The sequence below is a fragment of the Pyrgilauda ruficollis genome, unplaced genomic scaffold (assembly GCF_017590135.1).
Source record: "Pyrgilauda ruficollis isolate IOZ18807 unplaced genomic scaffold, ASM1759013v1 scaffold41, whole genome shotgun sequence".
Taxonomy (NCBI): domain Eukaryota; kingdom Metazoa; phylum Chordata; class Aves; order Passeriformes; family Passeridae; genus Pyrgilauda; species Pyrgilauda ruficollis.
Genome location: NW_024525601.1, coordinates 6971994 through 6988571, shown reverse-complemented (window position 1 = coordinate 6988571; position 16578 = coordinate 6971994). Strand labels below are relative to the sequence as shown.

Below are 16578 nucleotides of genomic sequence, written 5' to 3'. Positions count from 1 at the left end.
CATGGATCTTAAATGTGGCTGGGTAAAGTTACCTGGGTGCCCCCCACCAACCTTGCTTTATGTCCAGCTCCCTCGCTTCTCCTGACATCTGTGCTCTGCTGTTCTCAGAGGAAAAGACACAATCTGTAAAGCATTTTCTCCTTACTTTTTCAAATGCAGACAATGTGAATTTTCCAGCACAACACAGGCATTTGCACTAGAGCTGGAAGACCATTAGGACTTTCCTCCTGTCTCGTATCAGAGAACAAATTAATTGCTAATTGCTCTACATGTTCCTCAGAAATGCTGATCTGCCATGACTGCAAGCAAATTTCTTACCTGGTGTCAGTCTCACCTCCTGTACCAAAAGGATGATGACACACATTTCCCTGGTTGAAAAGATCAGTGATGGCTGAGAAGTAACCAGTGAATTCCTACTGTTGTTAAGGAAAAACTTCCATAAAAACTCTTCACCTCTCCTCACTTTGTTGATGGATATGCAGCTTATCCATGACATGATACACAAGAAACCAACATAATTGTGCTGAAGAGAGTGAGATTTCTCTTTTTCTAATAAAAAAGAGGAGTGACTAGCAAAATTTTCCTTTGGCCTCAGATGTCTTTATTAAGTCAAATGGATGTACAAGACGTAACTGAGCATCTTCCTCTGGTGAGAATTTTCTGAAATATGGTTGGATAAAGAAAATTCTTTAATCAGTTTTGAAATCCAGTTCCAAAAGAAAAATCGTAGGATAATGGCCTCTGATGAAACAGTAATAACAAAAATAATAATAATCTGTATATTTCCCTAATTCTACCAGTATTATTTCCATCATCATTGCATTCAGTACTTGTGCCTGTTGGCTTTAATTTCTACAACATTTCGCTGTGTTGGAACACATGAGGTCTAAACTAAAGTCCACAGCTGTTTCTGGCTTATTGTGCTGGTTTGCAATGGGGCAGAGTTAATTTTCCTCCTAGTAGCTGATATGGGGCTATGGTGTGGGTTGGTGCAGGAGACAGTGTTGATAACACAAGGACATTTTCATTATTGCTGAACAGCTCTTATGCAGAGTCAAGGCCTTTTCTGCTCCTCATATCCCCCCAGCAGTGAGCAGGCTGGGGGTGCACAAAGGAGCTGGGAGAGAACACAGCCAGGAGAGCTGATCCAAACTGACCACTGGGATGTTCCATAACATGTGGCATAATGCTCAGCATACAGAGTTGGGGGAAGACAGGGGCATTCAGAGTGATGGTGCTTGTCTTCCCAAGTCACTGTTTCACGTGATGGAGCTCAGCTTTTCTGGAGATGGGTTGTCTGACTAGGGGAAATAAATTGCCTGACTAGAGGAAATAAATTATCTCCCAGATATTTCACAGAATATTCCAAGTTGGAAAGCACCTGCAAGGATCACTGAGTCCAACTCTCAAGTGAATGGCCTGGACAGTGATCAAACATGCAACGTTGGTGTTATCAGCACCATGCTCTTACCTACTGACGTAGTATCAGGTGGTGAATGAAATCCTGGTTTTGCTTTGCTTATGCAGAGCTTCTGCTTTTCCTATTAAACTGTCTTTAGACTCCACCCACAAGTCTTCCCACTTTTACTTTTCTGGTTCTCTACCTCATCCTGCTGGAGGGGAAATGAATGAGTTGCTGTGTGGGGCTTAGCTGCCACCTGGGGTTAAGCCACAACACTTACTAAAAAGAAAAGGAAGCTTCTTTAACAACCATATCAACAAGGAAAGCTCACACAATTGACTGAAAGAAACCTGAAAACTGCATCCTTTTCATCATTTTTATGGTGGAATAAAACTGCTACATTTGACCCAGTGCATTGCACTGATATCAAGAACATTAAGTGCCAAATGTAGTGCTGAGTTTCTGAGGTATTTTCTCTTCCTGCTATCAACTTACACATTTATAGGTTTCCAGGTGCTAAGAGGAAATCTGTCCAAAATTAAGTACTTGAGCATGGTTACGTTGGCAAGACTCGCACCTAGCTAGAGCCTAAAAACTGATCCCTTATTAGAGCACCTCAGCAGGCTGAATTTATTAGCAATCTGAGCCAGAGTGCAAGCCACACACTGGATGCAAGTCAGTCAGAAAATGGGCTTGCTGCTTGGTAGGGTTGGGGACTACCCAGCTTGCCTTGGGCTCTGCTGCAAAAACTGAGCATCTCTACCCTGGATGCTGATGGTGTTTACTGTGTGTTCATGTGTCCCTGCACTGCACCACAGTTATCTGAGTAGACTTGTGAGTGCAACATCAGCTACCTGCAGGGCAAGGAGGTCCTGCTGGGGTCTGCTAATAGTGGTCTGTCTGGCTCCTATTGTTTTGTTACACAGGCCAGCGGATTCACCAGGACTTCACATCTATTCCTGTTACAAAGCGGAAGCACCACCCTGAAATATTTTCTGTCTTCTCTTATATTGGGCATGTGCTCATATAGATTGCAAAAATCTCCTGTTCTTCTGTGCCAGGCCAGGTTTTAGTTGTCATTAGTCAACACCTGTATAAACTCAGCATTTCCCTCTCATATCTGGAGAATGTTAAGCCAGAATTAATGACACATGGCTAACAGGCATCATGGCTAATATGTCACCAAGACTGTATCTCCCAGAGCAGCAGTGTCTGTCAAGCATCAGTCCTTGCCTTTGTGACTCTGCTGTACTCCTCCATGCAGTTTACTAATTCAGATTACGTGTAACATCTTTTGTTATTTAACACTAATAGGATTCAGTTGAACAATGCTTAATTACATCCAGGTCTCCTTCAATGGATGGCTTGTTCCCCCTGTCAATGATCTAATAAGTACTGAGACATACCATAAAATGGAGAATGAGTAATGCACACAGAGGTGATTAGTATGCTGTGGTGCTCATGATAACAGCTGGAACAGATCACTGGATTACTGAAGCTACATGGACTTTGGGATAGCCCCTGCCAAACATTTTCAAGAATCCAGAGTTTCTTTCAGTGCACAGGTTAACATATCCATCCAGGCTGCTCTATCCTTCTTACCAAATGACCATTTCCTTTACACCATTTACTGCACCCTGATTTAATGTCATCATGGATTTCTCCTCATGAAAACTGGGGAAGACAGGAAGAAGTCTGCAGCTCACAGTCATTCTTAAGTAATAGTTAATGGTAGATCCAGGACACCAAATTCTCTTCTATCAATACCTACTTAGTTTGGCTAGCCATGACAGAAGTTGTCAATAGGCATAAAAAGCGTGATACCTTTTAGATTGGTGAGATGGATCAAGTGAAAATTCCCCAGTTTGACAGAGCTGGGGTCAAATGTGGGGGCAGCCCCAAAAGCACAGCTTTGAGGCTGCTGCTGTTGAACCCAGGCATGGGAGACACTCAGTCTGCTGCCCACCCTATCCCCACACTGTCCTGAGCAGAAAATGGTGGGCCATAAGTCAGGATGCCTGAGGTATACACAGTGTAAGTCTCTGAAGTGCTATCACCACCCCAGAAATGGTCTGGATAGAAAATGAAATGGTGTTCCATACCCCCCAAACCCATGAGGTGTCAAAATGGGTTTAATTTACACAGAATTGGACCATGGGCTACATAACTCAGTATCACCCTTCGGCATGAACAGCCAAGGACAGCTTCGCTTCACTGGTGCTCAGCAGTGAGCACACACTAAACTCCACTATCCTTCCTTATGATTCAATCCCTGATTCCCTTGGTGATTCCCTAGCTCCTCTAAGTCATCCAAAAGATTTTGGAGAGGAGCACAACAGGCCAGCCAGACTCCTTCCACACTCGACCAGAAAAAGCAAAACACTCATCCTGTTTACATCACATGTTTTGGAAGCTGGGGTGCACACCACCTCAGCCAGAACACTGCAGCTCATCGACAGTTTGCAGCCAATTCCTGGACCATTCTCCAATGTGGAACCGTCAGTGCTGAGAGAAAGTGAGTGCAGTCAGCTTCCACCTGAAAACACCCAGCAGGGTGGACTGCAATTCTCAAAAAGCCTTCTGAATAACAGTATGAAAAATTCTGTTTCTTCCTGAAGCACCCCAAACTAGGCAGAGCTGATGGATTCAGCTGCCTGACTAATCCAAGGGAAAACTTTCATCAGATTGAGTGGGCAGCCTGCCTTTCTCCACAGTGACAAGACAAAGATTTAATTGCTTATCATGGATTTCTGTCAGGAAAATCTCACTTGCTCCTTTCGTTTGCTTATTTCTACTGAAAACAGTCTAATTACATGAGACTTGGAAAAGTACTACAGCAATAAAAAATTGTCTGTTCTATCATTTCAGATAACAAACAGAACAACCGTTAAATATCAGAACACGCAATAACTTCAAGGTCATTTTTTGTCAAAAATACGTTTTCAGCAGATTTGTTCTTCCTTGCCTTTCAGGAAGAAATAGTATCCCTCTGTTCTGGACACGTCACACAGCTGTGAGCACTGGTTCCACCCCTGGAATTTGTACAACCTGAGCCAGCCTGTTTATATTTGCTTATAAGGAACTGAGTTAACTCTCACAAATGCTGGTGTGGAAGCACAGTGATACCACAGAAGCCTCAAACTTGCCTAACTCCTGCCAGAGACATGTTGAATTAGCTGTAATACCTTCCGTGATGCTGCTGTAGCAAGGAGTCTGTCAACAACTCCTCTTTCAGGACAGAACACTCCAGGCAAATACAGCCCTGATCTGTGTGGGACACTGAGCAGTTTTATAGCCACAACACATCACTTGATGATAAACCTCTGCTGAACTGATCAAAGAATGGGAGTGTTACATCCCTCCCCATCCTTCATCTCTGTGCCCTATTCTGCACGGATTAGAGAGGTTTTTATTCTCTAAAGCACAATTTGGATGCATCTAGAAATCATAATTTGAGCGCTACTACATATTCTCTTGGTGATTTTTTTTTAGGCTGTGTCCATTAAACTCACATTGCATTCTGATAGTCAAAGTGGAAAAAAACCCAATGAGCTGGAAATTCCTTAGTAAAATGTCCCTGTGGTAGTTCCAGATTAAGAAGTTTAAATGAGATAAAGATGATCAACACATAAAGACCCTCCCTGCCCTGTACTAAAAGATCCAGAGGTGTTAAGATGAAATAACTTTAAAAAGTAAAAAAAAAAGCATTTATGAATTGGAGAATAGTTCAGCCTCATGTTTACTAGCTGGTTATAAACAGGGCTAGAAACCCTTGCCTGTTCTCAATAACTTTTGTGGATGGCAATATAGATGAAAATATGCTTTTATATGACAGCTAACAGATGAACTAATTTATTTATTGCTCATAAAGATTTGAGGGCTTAGCCATCCAGTGGGGAAGTCTCTCCTGGAATCACAGATGCTCCTAAAATGCTACTAATATCTATTATTTTTACTCTTTGGAACTCAAGCCTAGAAGCCAACAGAGCAGATGTGTGAATTCCTGCTGTCACATCCTTCCCTTGGCCTGCAGGTTTTTACCCACTCTATGCTCATCTCACCTGCTGAGACCACAAGATCTTGCACGATTCTTACGATGAATTTTTTGTTGATGAATTTCAGATGCTATGAAATAAGCACCACGAGGAACAGCAACAGCCCATCATTTAGGCACTGGAAAAGGAACAGTTGTTCACTGCAAGCATGAAACATTTTAGTCAGATCTTCTCAGATTTTCTGCAGATAATAAATGCATAGATTCTATAAATGGAGGAGTAGTCTGCAATATATTTTTGTAGGGCACTGCTGAAGAAACCACAGTGAAGAATGTGACACTTTTTTTTTTGGAAATTAAACCCAGTGGAAGTTTTTACTAGAATAATGTGTCTATGGAAGAAGGCAGTTCCATTTGAAAGATTTAATATTTACAAACACTTTCAGATTTTTCTGTAATGAAAGCTAAAATGAGCTGTGGGTAATGTTTAGATTCTGGACAAAGCATAATGAACAAGCATGAAAACATTCTGCAAAAGTGAAAAATTGCACTACTCAATTGAAATGTGTTTATTTTGAGGTAGCAAAAAGGAAACACTGGACAGTATTCCCAAATAAACCGCTGTGATACCCGATGCATTTCTGGCTTGGGAGTGAAAACTGAGATTAATTAATCTGATCTATTTTTTCCCATAAAACAAAAAAACAAAATTAAAAATCACACCAGAATAAAGTAGAATAGCTCAGCTGCTCAGGAATTCTAAAGCTGCTCTTCAGCTGAAGACCTCAAAATAAAGCTGTATAAACTTTTCCAAGATGATCCTTTCTGCAACTGTCCCTTGTTGGTGGGGGAAGGTGGGTGGGAATCATATGGTGCCTTTATTCAGAGCAACTAAACAAAAAAATGAAATGCTAGCACTTTTTTCCGGGACAAAAGAGTCAAAAGTTTTTTTTTGACAAGTTCTAATATTAGAGCAATACATCAGCATTGCACTAATTCTGAACACAGGTATTTCCATATCAAAACAAACTTATATATTTGGAATTTAACACCAAATTCAGCCTCGTGCAATGCAGTCCTACTTGCAGTATGTAATCCCACATATGAAATCTAAATGAAAGAAGCATTTCATGTTTTGAAACTTCCATATCACAAATAGACGGGCCACGAATCACGGTGACAACAGACAGAGAAAATATATTTTCTTCCCGGTCTTTCAATAAATTCCTAATTCACTGCTAGAAGTGATTACCAGCCAGTCAGCCTCACCTCCATGCCTGGTAAGATCACAGAACTGATCATCCTGGAAGTTATGTTGAAATATATGGAAGAGAGGGAGGTGTTTAGAGACAGCCAGCATGTCTTCACCAAGGGGAAACTATGCCTGAGTAATTAGTGGAATTCTATGATGGAATGACTGCATTGGTGGTCCTTCATAGGGAAGGGATGCCATCCAGAGGGACCTTGACAAAGGCTAAGGAACAGACCCACGTGAACTTCATGAATTTCAGAAAGATCAAGTGCAAGGTCCTGCATGGAGGTCTGGGCAATCCCCAGTGGATTGGCAGAAAACAGACTGGGACGTGAATGGATAGGAGAGCAGCCCTGCAGAGAAGGATTTGGGGATAGCGGTGCATGAAAAATCTGGCACAGGCCACCAAGAACCACACCCTGGGCTGCATTAAAGGCACATGGCCAGCAGGTTGGGGGTGGGGGTCACTCTCCCAGCTACTCCTCTCTTGTGAAACCCCATCTGCAATGCTGCATCCAGTTCCGTATGTCCATCCAGTTTCCACAGTACCAAAAGACATGGACCTGTTGGAGCAGGTCCAGAGGAGGGCTAAAAAAGTGGTCAGAGGACTGGAGCACCTCTCCTATGAAGACAGACTGAGAGAGCTGGAGTTGTTCAGCCTGGAGAGAAGATGCTGGGGACTCATTATAGAAACATTCCAGTACTTACAGAGGGCTTACAAGAAAGATGGAAAGAGAATTTTTAGCAGGGTCTGTAGTGAAAGGACAAGGGGAAACACTTTTAAACTGTCAGAGGGCAGATATAGATTGGACACCAGGAAGAAATTTTTTATTATGAAGGTGGTGAGACATTGGGACAGGTTGCCCAGAAACAACATAGATTTCTCATTATGGGATGTGTTCCAAGTCAGGTTGGACAGAGCTTTGAGCAACCTGATCTAGTGAAAAATGTCCTTGCCCAGGGCATGGGGGTTCAACTAGATGATCTTTAATGTATCTTCCAACCCAAACCATTCTTTGATTCTGTTTCTATGATTTCAGACATCCAAAATGGAATCTAAGCCCTGAGAGAATCCAGAGGGATTTTCATTACTTGGATGTTTTGTGCCATCATGGATGTAGATTTAGCTTTTGGGTGCAAACCTCCTTCAAATCATCAATCACTGTCCATTTACAGTTTTCCTCATGTATTTGATTAGTCAGTCAAGAAGAATCTCTCATTTCCCCAGCTTTACCAGAAGCCACAAGATTGCTTTAGTCAGGCTTTGGAAAAACAAGATCCAAGCATGTAATGAACAAAGATGAGGGTTACTGCACAGATGACAGGAATAATGCACATCAACATCTGGGTAAGGCAAGTGGTATGTGAGAAGGAAGAGCATGATATTTTATTATTTAAATGTGAATACTGCATTTGTGAAAATATTTTCAAAGTAGAAGCTAATAAGAAGTAAAGACCTCTGATTCTGTCTGCTTTCTCTAGAACATGTTGTAAATATATGCACTTTGTTTACATATAGACAGAGAGAGTACAGACCCTCCAAAACAAGACCTGAGTTCCTGATGGGTGACTGATGAAGACATCAGCCTATATGCCTTTATTTGTGAAGCCCTGATGACAACAAAGTAAAAAATGCAAATCTCCTTGGAGAAACTAAAAGAATTTATCAGCAGTTGCCTCTGAAAAGCTTATGCACTTACAAGCACAGTTTTCCCATTTGTTACAGTACTCTCTACCACAGTTCGCTGACCCCCAGTTGTGCTCGAATGGCCCGATTGTAAAAAATGTGTGGTGTTTATGAGAAAAACTTGGTAGAGGATTCATTTTAGTTGCATGTTACGAATAGAGGCTAATAAAGACTCCAGTTTGTAGGCATGCACGAATATGGAGCTGTCTTCCCACAGGTACGGTGTGGCAAAGGCATCCACAGAGCAGTGGGCATGAGGGGCTCTCTGCTGGGTAGGCAGCAGGACGAGCAAGTTGACACGGAATCTTCTTTGCCCCTTCTCACCAACCACTTGCAGGTCTTGCTCTGGGGTCCTGAATTTAGGCCAAAACAAATGGGGAGAAAAAAAGTAATCCACATTTTGGGATGGGGGATAAGGGAGATAAAATTTCCCCAGACATTTTCTCTTTTCATTGGCAGGCACTGGACACTGCTCACAGGTTTGGTATGCCAGACATGGTCCCAGCAGAGACCGCCCAGCACAGAGGCTGCAGGTGAGGCAGCTGTTTCAGCCAGAGCTGCTACCACTACAAACATGTTTCTCTTTTGCAATCTATTTGGTACTTGTCCTTGTCTCACCAAACACAGGAAATATTACAAAAAAACCCAAACAAAATCCTATTATTATTATTATTATATTTTCCAAACCCAGTGATTTATTGTGACCAAAGGCCTGTGACAAAGAGTCTATTTGGCCATTCCTATCTTCATAGTTTCTTTAATTGCACTAGAGGAAAGTACATCACACTTCCTATATTCTTGACTTCTTACATAATAGAGGAAAACAAGCTCAGGCCCAAAATAACCCAAAAACCCCATACTAGGAGGGGGGGAAGAAACCAACAGAAAAATTAACATTCCACATGTTTCAAGAATGTAAACAATGTCATCACACAGACATGCAGAAAACTGGTGTTACTCAAACCAGGCACTGCCAATTCTCCATTTAATGAGTTGTTGAGTCCTGAGACAATCAGAAACCGCTCACGAGAGCTTAGTGAATAACAGCATTTGTTTCCCCTTCTAATTTCTCCTTATTAAAAGCTGTGGGGAAAGCACTGGGCTAGAAAGACTACCTCAATTACTCTGAATTGCTGTCCATTCTGATTAGTCCAGGCACGGTGATGCTGCAGCAACCAGCACAAGATACAAAGCAGGTGCTCTGTCTCCTCCTGGTCACTCCCTCCGCCTGCAGTGGAAATGCCATTCAGGGGATGCACAGGAGCTCACCCTCCACAGAGGCTGGTCATACCCATGACTGTGTTTGGTGTTCAAAGGAAGGATTGGACTTCCTGTTTTGCTCAGCTGTCTTGGTGGTTTTTTTTTTTTGGTCTCTATGTTTTAGGCAGTGTTCCAAGTAATCTCATAATCTCATGAATGAAACCCCACCACTCATAGCAAGAGGGCTGCTACAGTTTGGATGGGAGGGTGAACAGGGCTGTGGCAGGCAGCTCATCTCAGAGCATGGCCCAGTGGGCCAGATACATAAAAACAGCAAGAAACACTTTTCCAGAATCAAGATGAGGACAGAGGACTGCCTCAAGGGAGCTGAGTGAACACTGAAGCTTTTTTGAACAAAACAGAGGAAATAAGATATTGCTTATTCCTGCTCCTTGCTATTTCTCCTTTGGCATAAATCTGTATGACAGCTGGGGTACGCCTCTGAGTTTTCAATCTGCTTCTGACAAGGTTTTCCCCATTAAAAGCTAAGAAAATATCAGAAACACACATAGTGGGATGATATATATTCTATAAATGGAGGAGATGGTCATGGCTTCAGAACATAAATTATCCTAAAATCAAATTCAAGTATCAGCTGTTTTATCACCCAGTCATCTAAGACCACATTCAACATCTCTATGGCTCACCAAAAATTAAGAATACAGCAATGAGAATGTTGGAATGTCCATCTCTAATCACCCTGTAGTAAAGACCAACTTACTAGTTAAGTAGAAGAAAACTAAGAGTCTCTTAATACTATCAGTCAGTGAGGAGACCAAGTACTGAACAAAATGTTATTTTTATAAATCCCATACCAACCTGTTGCAAAACTTCATGGCAGGACTAACTTTCCTACTGCAAAACTTTAAAAACTTCACAGTGAGATGCAACAATTCTTTGATGTTAACAAACTTTCTTATGCTCCTCTGACAAGTGTTAAAGGACTGCACGGTGCAAGCAACTACAGAGGAAACTAGTCTTGCTCACTGAGATCCTGGCTCTAATTCACTAAATACAATGAAAATAAATGATGGATTTTATTGTGATTTAAAGCAACATACTTATTTAGGCCTTTCAGCTGCCTGCACAAGTATTGTTTAACTCTCTGCCTTCTAACAGTGGGATGACACAAATCTACCCAAATCATTTCACATTTCAACACTGTCAGGGACAACATTGCTTTAATCAGTGGAGCTGTACTTATTTGAAACAGAATTGTCTGTGACCTAAGAATACAACTCCTGAGAGGTAGTCACAAAATTCTCCACTCTCCTCAGATTTCTAAAAGACATTTAAAATTATTATGAGAAACTTACTTTACAGATAGCTTCCATGAATTTCAAAAAGAGCCCGAAGCAAGAAATTCCAGGAAAAAAACCACACAATGTTTTGCTTGCTGTACTACAGCTGTAATGAATAATCAGAATTTTAAGGCCTGGGAAACCAGCACGGATAATCCCAAATCCTTGTAACAAACCTGACGAGAATGATGGTCTGCTGTGGGTATCTCATCTGCACCAGGCAGAGCTGCAGACAAACTACAGATCATCCTCCTCCCAGCTCGGCCTTTCACCTAAGCTTTCCCCATGCTACTGTTCAAATATTTCAAATAAGCTGCTTTGACTTAAATGTCTAATTTACTGGAAATCTGCTGGCAACATCTTATGAGTTGGCTGAAAAAAAGAAAGCAAAGTAATCTGCAAAGCTTTAAAACCAGCACAGTTTTAAATGGGGATGTTTGCTGACTGCTTTTTCTCTCTCTTAGTAGTGGTCAGCTCTGGCAGCAAAATGCTTCAACAAAACATACAGCCCGTGCTACAAAAAGCTCACAAGCGGATCAGATGTCAGCACCAGCTCATGTCAGTCGTGCAAGAAAGAGGGAAAAATAAAGTGAGAAGATGATTTTTCCTTGCAATGCATCACTCTATGTTCCCCATCTGCACACAAGGGCTCCTGGGCACAGCACAGCATTTCTGCCAGGAGACCTGGACCCACAGCACGACTGGGATCGTGCTGTCCAGCACTGCCCCACTCCTCTCCCCAAAGAACTGATCAGCCTTTATTCTGGCAGCACCAGGACTTTCCTCCCAGTGCTCTTCCTCATTGAGCTGGCAGTCCTGGAGAAGGCAAAGAAGCCTGGGTGCTGGTTTGACTTGACATCGAACAGCGAAAGGGTTCAGGGTGAGGGCAGCCCTGCTCACAGGCAGGCAGTGGCTGCCCACGCAGGGCCTGGCTCTCTCTGGGAGTGGGAGGTGAAACCCCCTGAATTTGTGAGCAGTGGCAGGTCCCGGCACCGCTCTCCTTCCCTGCCCTCGCTACACTACATCCCATTTTACCTGTTTGCATTTGCAAGATTACACACACTGTGCTGGGCTAAAAATGTGCAGATAGCGCTCTATTTTCTTTAAGAACATAAAGACTTTTAAATATTTTGTAGGTCGACATGAAAGAAGAGTCCCCACCCAAGAGTCTTAAATGCCACACTCATTTTCTATGGGATTTTCCTAATGGGCTGTGTTGGGACCCATATAAGAGCAGTGAGTTGGGTTTATAGCCCTGTATATCCCTTCTAGACAGGCACAAAACAGCAGCTGACCGGGGAGCACCCCTGCACCCTGCCCACCTCCTCTCTGCTCTGTTGGATGCTTGTGGTGAAGGTGGTGAGCACCCACTGATTTTGGGGCAGGATCAACCTGAAAACCTGTCAGGGATTTTGGAGGCTTGCTGTGCTGACGTGAGGTGAGTGGCAGCAGTCCATGCCCTGCTGACTCAGCTGGCTGGGCTCGCTCAGGCTGGTTGGTGGGCGAGATTGGGTTACATGGCAGAAATCATAACAAAGGCAGGAAACAGAACAGTACTCCCTGGGTTTAACTCCCTCTCTGGAGACCCTGCGGGTTTCCACACTGCAGATGGTTTTAACCCTGTCCTGAAATGTGTCTGTGTGGCATGCTCTGCTCTGCTGAAGTCAAGCCTGGTACATAAAATAAAAGCAAATCAAGGCAGCAGAGGAATGGTCCCAACAAGCACGAGCCAGAGAGGTCCAAAGGGCTTTGCATTGCTTTTTATGAATGGACACAGAAATATGAACCCTGCTGAGCAGTGGTCAAATCAGAGTAACCAGACTGCAACAGTAGAGTCCCTTGGCAGAGTTTTGGGATGACCCCCTCCCTGTTGCTCCCTGCCAGCTCTGTGTGGCTTTGCCTCCCCACAACCGCAGAGCATCTCTGTCGTCTTGGAGCCTGGCTCTCCTGTTCTTCCTCTCAGCACTGCACTTCCAGCACAGGACAGGAGGAAAACCCCATCTGAGTTCATGCAGCTTTAGTAATTCCAGTACCAAAAAAATAGTTGTGCCCTCAACTGCGTAGTTTTGGCAGCTGAGTTGATGCAATGTGTCCATCAGAAAGGGGATGTCTTTCATAAAACCAGTCAACTCTGCAGGACTGTATTGCATTTTAAAAAGCTGAAAGGAAATTATATTAACAAATTACTCATTCTCTCAAGTACTGATTTGATTTCAGGTGGTGTTTTTTTTTGAGGCAGGATGCTTAGGAACAAGTCCTACCTGTGATGTGAAGTGTTGCTCAGAGTGGAGGAGCAGGGGAACAAGCTTTGCAATCTCCTTACTGAAGGTGTTTGGGGGCAAAGAAGACATTTCTCATGAGATCATAATGATCACAGCACTACCTTTGGTTCCCTCTGAGAACTCTGATGTTCTAGAAACAGCAATCTTGAAAGGTGAAGCATGGTCACCTGGAGGCTATGAAAACTTTTCATATACAGACCTGATAGCAAAAGGACAGAGAAGTGACTACCAAAAAACCCTTGCTAGGAATTTGCCTGAGTGAAGGTTGCAGGACTAGGCTGGTATCATGGCTTCCCTCCATGAGGACTTCAAAGAGGGTAATAGTCCCATAACACATCATTCTGCAAAGCTCCCAAAACTGGTGGAATAAGGAAGAGTTTCCCCTATATTAAAAGCTTATGAAAACTATTAAAAAAATACATAGGGGTAGAGTATTACGAAAACCCAAACAAACCTCAAAACACACCCACCCTGGAAATGTCTCCCATTCACAGCTTCACCAAGTATTTTCTTTTAACTCACCACAAGACTTCCCAGAAGAACAACTGAAAAGACATTAGACATTATTTATTTTTCTTTTAAAAATATTGTTTTAGAAACCTCCCAGAAGGGAGAAAAATAAAGTAAATTATTATAGTGCCACATCAGCACAATCGCCAAGCTCAAAATGAAGAAGGCTACAGTGATCTAAGTATTCCTTTGACGTAAAATGCTTTTTAATTTCACAGTCAGCTGTTCTGCTTCCTTTTACAAAGACACTTCCACTTAATGTCTTCTAAGTCACCTTGAATACCCACTGGACATATACAAATTCTTGGTAGCTCTTTTGCTTATTTGGTAGGTTTGTTTTGGTAATCTGGTTTAATGCATGGGAAAGTTCATTCTTTGTAGTAAATGAAAGGCTTTCATAAGGGGTCTTCTTTCCATTGGAGACACGATTAGAGGCCAACTGCTATTCAAACCAGCTGTAATAAAAAGGGCTTCTTGTGAAGAACACAGCTCTATTTCTTTTTATTAAAGCACAGAACTACTCACAGTAACCTTTTGCAAGACAACTGAGAATAAAAACAGCTTCACCATGTTGTGTTTCACACAGCAGCTTGCCAAGAACACGAGTTTCTCAGGAGTCAGAGCTGCAGCGGAGGAGCAGATGTGGCTATTGCTGCAGAGGTGGCCCCCCCCCAGCACCCTCCCGTCCTGTGGGTCAGCCTGCACGGTGGTCACACGCTGGGCAGAGGGGCTCAAACTCATGCTGTGTCTCATCTGCTCCTGGCCCAGAGTCAAGGCCTGCTGAAGCAAGAGGCAGCTGTGAAGTTTACGGGGTTTATGGGGTGCCGATCGCCCTCTGACAAGGGCAGGCATTTCCTGCAGCTACCACATTTCCCTCCTGCATCCTCCTCTTGATGGGCTCAGTACTGAAATGAGCTTTCTACCTTCTGCTGGACTACTCCAGACCTAACTGATATGGGCAGGGGGAATAATGGACAGACATGCAGCTAAACATGGAAAGGACAAGAGCCACCTCTGCTGTGCTCCTATTACCTCTTAAAAAGCAAAAGCAGACCACAGCACCACAAACCAGCATCTCCACAGAGCCTGCAGCTTTCTGAACCATGACGAACTTGAGCTGTGAGCACCACACAAATCACAGAGATCTTTCACAGATGTGGCTTCATGTGCTGCTTTGGACCCTGCAGAAAGGATGGTTCTGATCTGAGACCAGCAGAGATGATCTCAGAGGGTTGAATGACAGGTCTTTGAAAAATGATCTTTACTTTGGTTCTCTTTGATGAGGCAAGAGAAAGACAATGAAGATGTGTTTACTCTTCTTGTTCGTCCTATAATATTTCAGCTGATTCAGACCCTCACAAATACCAAACTCATTACTTTGAGCCTCCCAAGTTTTCTCCTAATTTTAGCTAACCTTGATTAACTATTTAAACCCATATTAGTATTAAAATTGTCAATATTCTGGAAAGTTTTTTAGCTCCTGTGTAACATGAGCAGAACATGATGCTGGTTTATTTGCCTTCCCTTAAAATCGAGCTATGCTGCTGCTTTCTGCAAGGCACCTAAAGAAATTTTGTATAACACTGAAATCTGCACATGGTTATTTTTATAAATTTGTAAAAGAGGTTAAACATGTAGTATCATTAAACAAGAAGGAACACGTTTTCTTAAGGAGACAAGTTACTTTGTTTGAGGCAGCCAGAAGACTTATGACTGGGGCCTTGGAATACAGCGAGCACAAGAACCACCTCTCAGATTTTTGGCTTTCCAGACCCAGGAAACAATGTTTGGAGCACGAATTTCCAGATGGAACCTACATGCAATCTAGTCCTATAGGTCTGTTTCTGAAGTTGTGCTGTTAGGTAGTCCTACACACTGAGCCAAATCCAGTTTGGACGTATTCACACAGAGCACACAGGTTTAAATATAAACATCTGTGCATGCAAGAAGGGATGTGTGGTAACTTCTGGGGACAAGTGAGTTTAGCTGTGCACAGCTGCTGTGCTGAAACATGGACAGTGTGTGTTTGGATTAATTGGCTTCAGACTGTGCAGTCTTAATTAAAGACAAGATCTCCCACTCCCAACTTGAGACTCACAGATCAGATTTAAAATGAAATCACCAGTTATGTGGGGCATTATACATCAGATTTCCATCTGAAGCAAATAACTTCTAGAAACAAATGAAGAAGGAAGAAAAATATCTTTTGGCTCTGTGTATTATTATTTCTTGTAACTAGACTGTCCCTTATCATATGATAAAGCAGAAATATATGTAAGGAATCTTTCAGTCAATGGTTGCCATTACATACACAGATGGTCTGAAATCATACCTTCACCCCCTAACAAAACACGAAAGCGAAGGGTTTTTTCTGCCATTGAGCACTACCAAATGTAGGGTATATTCATCATAACAAGCCTGGCAAGTAAAAGCTTCCATGTCCATTCCTGGACTAATTAAAAATATAAAATTTGGTAGAATTCTCCATCTTCCCTGACCAAGATCTTGAAAAACAAGCTCACAGACACATGTTATGTAATGCAAATCAATAACCATTTTCCAAATGTTTAAAATTTCAGGTTTTGAAAAATATGCAGTGAAGCCCTGTTAAGCAGACCCTCATGCCCAGATATCCTTAAAGGAAAATAATTCTGCTCTGCCTCTTTGTGGTATTACGAAACAGCTGCCAGAGAAGACAGAAAGTCCTGCTATGCTAGGCCTGAATGTCTGCACACAACTTCAAATACAAAATCTCCTTACAAGCCTCAGCTGGGCAGAAGTGAAGTGGATCCCTGGGTCTCACACTCCACCTACTACAGAAAGTTCAGCTGCTTCTATTAAGAGCTGCAAGCTGAATCACAAAAACACATTCACATCTTATTTATTTAAG

The 16578-nt window shown here is 42.5% G+C and overlaps 1 protein-coding gene across 1 annotated transcript in view; it reads right to left on the bottom strand.

The window, feature by feature from the left end:
* COLEC12 (collectin subfamily member 12) overlaps positions 1 to 16578 on the bottom strand; it is a 98899-nt gene that overhangs the window by 62725 nt on the left and 19596 nt on the right. The gene's annotated exons all lie outside the window — the stretch shown is intronic.